The sequence below is a fragment of the Podarcis filfolensis genome (assembly GCF_964270895.1).
Source record: "Podarcis filfolensis genome assembly, chromosome: 5".
In the NCBI taxonomy this organism is placed as follows: Eukaryota; Metazoa; Chordata; class Lepidosauria; order Squamata; family Lacertidae; genus Podarcis; species Podarcis filfolensis.
In genome coordinates, this window is record NC_139608.1 from 57021923 (window position 1) to 57028486 (window position 6564).

Consider the following 6564-nt stretch of genomic DNA (forward strand, 5'->3'; position numbering starts at 1 on the left):
GCTCCCCCTGCCTCTGATTCTCGCCTCCTGGCTGGTAAGGTAAAGGTAAAGGTACCCCTGACCATTAGGTCCAGTCACGGATGACTCTGGGGTTGCGGCACTCATCTTGCTTTATTGGCCGAGGGAGCTGGCGTACAGCTTCTGGGTCATGTGACTAGCATGACTAAGCCGCTTCTGGTGAACCAGAGCAGCGCACGGAAACGCCGTTTACCTTCCCGCTGGAGCGGTACCTATTTATCTACTTGCACTTTGACGTGCTTTCGAGCTGCTAGGTTGGCAGGAGCAGGGACCGAGCAACGGGAGCTCACCCCACCGCGGGGATTCGAACCGCCGACCTTCTGATTGGCAAGCCCTAGGCTCTGTGGTTTAACCCACAGTGCCACCCACGTCTCCTGGCTGGTACAGGTCCCCAAAGACTACTTTTCACCTCTCTGGAGTCAGATTCCAGGCCGGCTTCCTGGTGCAGATGAAGCTTTGATAGAAGAGGAAGAAAAACGTTGCCTTGTCCATCTGCTCCTTTCTCCAGCCGTTCCTGAATTTTGAGTCTCTAGTCTGAAAGTTGTTCTGGAAGCTGAGAATAGATCTCCCCACATTCCTGAAAGACAGGCGGTGTTGGCAATTCTGATTGCCAACAATGGTTGATTTCGAACAAGATAAATTCTTTTGTTTTCAAAATCGGTCTCCTGCTGGATTCTCTCCGACTTACGCACTTCCTCATCATTGTTGCATGCTATTTAAAACTGGTGCAGAAGAAAACAGAAAAGATGTCCTTGACTCACCTGTCTCTCCTTTGGAAAGATTTGGAAATGCCTTATTAGGCTTTAAACATCTCATGAATAAGTGAGTGGTGGTGGGGAATAAGATTTACAGACAATGAAAAAACTTAGATGTACCATAGAGATGTCTATGATGCCCTTTTAGAATGAATGTGAGTTGCAGATAACAGTAGCCCTGCCTAGGAATCTTCTGACCTGGATTAATGCAAACTGAAACCCTTTCTACTTACGTGACAATGAATGCCAGATGGATAAGAATTCTGAATGTCAAAATCCACAGAAAAATCCTGTGACCAAAAGGTTTATTGGGATGTCATTGTTTGAGCAAAAAGCACTTGCCCCTTTAAACAAAATAGTGTTTGGATTTTCCATACAGTGGTGCTGTGACCATTCGCAAAACAACCAGCATCCTCCACTCATCCAAATTCATTGCATCAATTCAGCAGACTCTGATGGATGTATTTTAGGGAGAATGTCCAAAAAGTGAACTGTCCCTAATGGACCGTGAGGTTCCTGGTTTCATTTTTGCAACATCTCAGTCTTTGGTTCCTATTATATCTACAAGCTGGCTTGTGTACTGTTGAAGCCACAGATTGATTTCACCTTTTAAATTAACTTGACCTTTGCCTGTTCACAGAGGCAGAACATATGCCATCCTGTGCGATTATGAGTAATGTCCTGCAGTAGCAAATACATGTTTATAAAGTGCTGTGGTTGGCATTCTCTGATATGTATCTTCTCTTTTCGACCCTTGGGAGGCCTTTTGCAATGCGCTCGCAGCAACATTTGGCTCTCTTTACCGTACAATTGCTAAGTGCCTGATGTTTCCTGGTCCCATAAGGTGGTACATATATCATGTAATCTCAGAGAGGGTATACTCAATAATATGGGGATGCTTTGACAAGTGCTTGGTCTCCCAGAAGAATTTTTGTGGTAGGGAAGGAAGGAGGAATATGTACTTGCAGGTTACATCAACCAACCACTTTAGTGAAAAATATTTACTGTACTTCACAAAATGAAGCTGTAAACATTTGCTATAAACGCCGAATTATGTGTGTGGTGTGTGTGCCTGTACCTCTAAGAGAAATTGCTTTTTAAAAAAGGTTCACAATTTTTATTTAATTTATAAGTATCATTGGCACATCATAGTTTTATCAAAGATGATAATCAGTTGTAAATATCACAAGCTTAAACATAGCACACCCAACTGATAAATAGAAGGAAAAAGCATTGCTTTGCTGAAGGCAAATAAAAGTGTTGATTTGTAATAGAATCAGAGCTGGTTATATCAATTCTTAATACTGTATAAACTGATGTTATGTTTGGTCACAACCATTATTTTGGGGGCTACTCAATAACGCTATACCATCTTGTCATAAAGCTCTCGTAACTTTGTCTTTGTTCTCTGAATCTGAGGTAATGACATGGGTGGTGCTGTGGTCTGACTAAACCACTGAGCCTCTTGGGCTTGCTGATCAGAAGGTCAGCAGTTCGAATCCCTTCGACGGGGTGAGCTCCCATTGCTCTGTCCCAGCTTCTGCCCACCTAGCAGTTCAAAAGCACTCCAGTGCAAGTAGATAAATAAAAAAGCACTCCAGTGCAAGTAGATAAATATGTACTGCTGCTGTGGGAAGGTAAACGACGTTTCTGTGCACTCTGGCTTCTGTCACAGAGTCCCATTGCGTCAGAAGTGGTTTAGTCATGCAGGCCACATGATCTGGAAAGCTGTCTGTGGACAAACGCCCCTCGGCCTGAAAGCGAGATGAGCCCCCTACCCCATAGTCACCTTTGACTGGACTTAACCGTCCAGGGGTTGTTTACCTTTACCTTTTTACCTAATGAATCGATTTAGGCATAGCAGTTTCTCCAGCCATTCCTTAAAAGATGGTGTGTTTGCTGATCTCCATGTTCTGGGGAAAAGTAGTACTCTTGCTGTAGCTAAAGTGTAGGAAGCTAATTCTTTATGTTACGACACCCTCAGAACTTAATTTAATAGGAAAACTTCCCACATAATTTAATAGGAAAAATTGGAGGGTGATTTCATACCTTAAGATCTTTTTCATTTGGTTTTTATATTTCCTTCTCCTAACTCGTTCCCACCACATATGGGAAAAAGCCCCCCCTCTTTCTTTTTAACACTTCCAACCTGTGCTAATATATTTTTTATTGATTTCTTTTGTATCGGTCTGAGTAGATATACCATCTACTCATAATCTAAAAACAGCTTTCCCTTATGCCCATATTTAAGGAGAACTTATGTGACTTTCATCTCCAAGAGAAATTGTAAGTGCCCACTTGCTGCCTTCATTTAAATCTCTCCTTGCTTCCCTACTCAGTGATCTGTGTTGTAATGCAAGCTGCCTCCAGACTCTCGGTTGTATTCATAGTAAAAAAAAGGTAAATGAAATATACTCAGAGTCCTGTCATGATTTCATGCTCTTTATTGCAGCTTGTAAAACAGTGATTTAATTGCCCCCCAAACCTCAGGCTTTTATATACATTATTTACACAATGAGTCCTGTCTGATTGGCTGAGTCTGCTTCCCTCCTGGAGCCTGATTGGTCTTCTCCTGCAAGCCAATCAGTTGTTGCATTCTAGGATCCTACTTGCCTATTGTACTAGGACCCAAGCTTAGTACATAACAGTAAAGGACTCCTGACAGTTAACTCCAGTCACGAACAACTGGGGTTGTGGCGCTCATCTCACTTTACTGGCTGAGGGAGCCGACGTTTGTCTGAAGACAGTTTTTCTGGGTCATGTGACCAGCATGACTAATCCGCTTCTGGCTAAACCAGAGCAGCGCACGGAAACGCTGTTTACCTTCCTGCCGGAGCAGTACCTATTAATCTACTTGCACTTTGACATGCTTTCGAACTGCTAGGTTGGCAGGAGCAGGGACTGAGTAACAGGAGCTCACCTCGTTGCGGGGATTCGAACTGCCGACCTTCTGATCGGCAAGCCCTAGGGTCAATGGTTTAGACCATAATAGCTTTAAGCAAATCATTCTGCCAGTGCAACATAATGATCTCCCCCTTCTCCATGCCCCCTAAATCTATTCTGGTGTTTTCTCCAACCCTCTAGAGCAGATTTGAGGATGAGCCGTGGGGGCGGGGGGGGGGGGAGAATGAAAACCTGTGCTTTGCTAACTCTAATCCTTGCACTAGCACAACAATTTAGTTGAATACCCCTGTCACTATTTTGCAGGAGGGATTCAGCTGCATACCAGGAAATTTAGGTTTGCACAATTAAAGTGGAATAAAACGTCACCCTAGTGAACAAACCTCCCTTTAAAAAAGAAACAGGCTCTTTGTAGTTAGAAAAGTGACAGAGAAATGCACAGAAAAATGTGGGATGAACAAATGTTTAATGGGGAGACTTATAAATATCCAGCTGGATGAATGCTCATTGTTGTGTACCATCCCTGCAAACTAATCAAAACAAAGACCAGATAGAATTTAACCTCTGCATAAGCTTTGTGCAAGTAAGTAATGATGGATGTTCAGTTGGATGTGGTCTGGAGACAGTCTTACCTAGGCTTATTCCAAACAATAAAGCTAGCTTTCTTTTAGCAGTCCTTATAAGCCTTCATGGTACCTGGCTTTGAGAACAGCCTTCATGGATGCTAGACTGCCTCCTGAACCCACAAGCAAGTGATTAAGCATCATACAGTAGCAAGCAGCTTGAGAAAACAGCCACAAACGGTTTCCTTTCCTCCATTTTTACCCTAGACAAACAACATGGAAACTGATCTTTTTAAATGTACTGTACCCTTCCTAACTGTGCTAATGATTAATAAGCTTTACTGTAGACTTAGGTCTGCGGGAGCAGAATTAATAGAAAATTGCAAAAGATCAATTCTGTAGTCTGTACAGCATAGCGATTCTTCTTCAGATCCCTACATGAAATCATTCAAACTCCCATGCACATTCAGGGTAGGATCAGGGCCTCCCTGTCAAAGAGCAGACCTGTTTCTTTCAAGATGACCATTTGTTTTAAAAAATAAAAGCAGTCATGGGTGGAAAATAGGATCCGGGCTGTGATGCTGGTGGAAGGGAGGAGAATTAACCCCCTTTCCCCTGGTGTTATTTCCCCAGTCTAAAGAGTTGCCCAAGCTGTTTCCCCGGGGAGGGGCGGCGGCTGAGACAGAAAGGTAACACCTGTATTACCGGTACTTGCAAATGAGATAAGATTCCAAACAAGAATATCCTAGGGAATTTAGAATCAGTTATGGCTTCTTTTCTGTGGCAGCTATCAAGTGGATGGCACTTCACTCCAACAGCTGACGTCTTTCTAGATCTGGCTTTTGGCACAGATTCACTAATCCAGGCCGACTGAAAACCACGAAGGACAAGAACTGAAGCAGACATGCAAATTGGTTCTTGGTGGGAAATAAAATCATTCTTAGATTAGTGAGCTGGTTGAACTTATCCTAAATGCTCCTTGGAGGTGGTTCCCAAGAATGCAATCAAAATAGGGGGGCAGGATGGAGTGCTAGATATTTGAAGGGGGAGGGGATTTCTAGCACATGCTGAAAAGGCAAACCACTTTTAAATTTATATTGCAAGTTCTGAATTGAAAAGCGGCTTGCCACTTCAGCAACGCGACTAGTTGCTGTGGAAACATTCGAGAAGCCCTTCTGCATGGTTAATTCTCCTCCTCCTCCATGTATGCATATAGCTTCATTGCAGCAAGGTCACAGAGGTCAAATGCAGCAGCTGAGTTTGCATTCAGAAGCTTTTGAAGCTTTTTTTTTGCTGTGGTGACTGTAAAGTAAGAAAATGTGGTGCTTTGCGAAGATCAAGTGAACTGGAACAGTGGTCATCCAACAATGAAGTTTAAGGGCCACAAGACTGGCTTGTGCCCAACCAAGTTCCACATGTTCATGTTGAATCAATCCTTTGAGAGATAACTGAAGATTTTATACAGCGTAAAAACTGCTTTCTGCCACTGCAGATGTTTAGGCTAAAATAATTAGACATTTGCCCCCACAAGCGAAACTGGCACACAGCCAAGCATTTGCCAGTTCTGCTTGAGCTGCAAAAATTTTCACAGTGAGCTTCAGCGAGCAATTGTCACTGTTTTGCTGAGCCAACATCCATCATGCAATGTGATTAAATCTACAATCAGACCTTATGACAGAAGCAGAGCATTTGTATTATCAGAGAATCCATGTCTTGGTTTTTGAAAATAAGTGGCTCAGCATGGCTCCAGCAGTTGTACAGCAGCACGAGACCGTTATCAGTGGTGGACAAGCCTCAGGAGATTTCCCAATTTCATATAATAATCACCACCAGCAGGAAATGCAGATCTCAATCTCCTTTCAGAAAATTATCAGCTTGGGCTCTCAGGCGCACGAATGTGCTTCATGCCATTGATGTAGAACCTTTAATCTAAAGCAGGTATCTTCAACCTTTTCAGATCCAGGACCTAGTTTTAACCCATGCATGCATTTGGGGACCCATTTATTAATTTTTTACCATACATTTGCCTGGTGGTAGTGCTCCTGTTGTGACCCATCTTGGATCAGGCCACGACTGGGTCCCAAACCACCTGTTGAAGGCCAGTGATCTAAAGGACATACAAGAAAGCCTGAAAATTTTGAAAAAGTAGTATTGCCAGGAAAGTTGCTCTGTGGTCTTAAGTCTCCAGCGTTCTTTTGAGTAAGCAACAAATTACTAGGTAACTCAATGGAGCATTGGTCAGCATCCAATTTACAGGTAAATCAGTGGTGTAGCGTGGGTTGTCAGCACCCGGGGCAAGGCAAGTAATTTGCGCCCCCTAACCCATG

At 43.2% G+C, this 6564-nt stretch overlaps 1 protein-coding gene across 1 annotated transcript in view; it reads left to right on the forward strand.

The window, feature by feature from the left end:
• The window catches only part of PTPRE (protein tyrosine phosphatase receptor type E), a 158726-nt gene that overhangs the window by 12840 nt on the left and 139322 nt on the right, over positions 1–6564 (forward strand). The window lies entirely within an intron of this gene.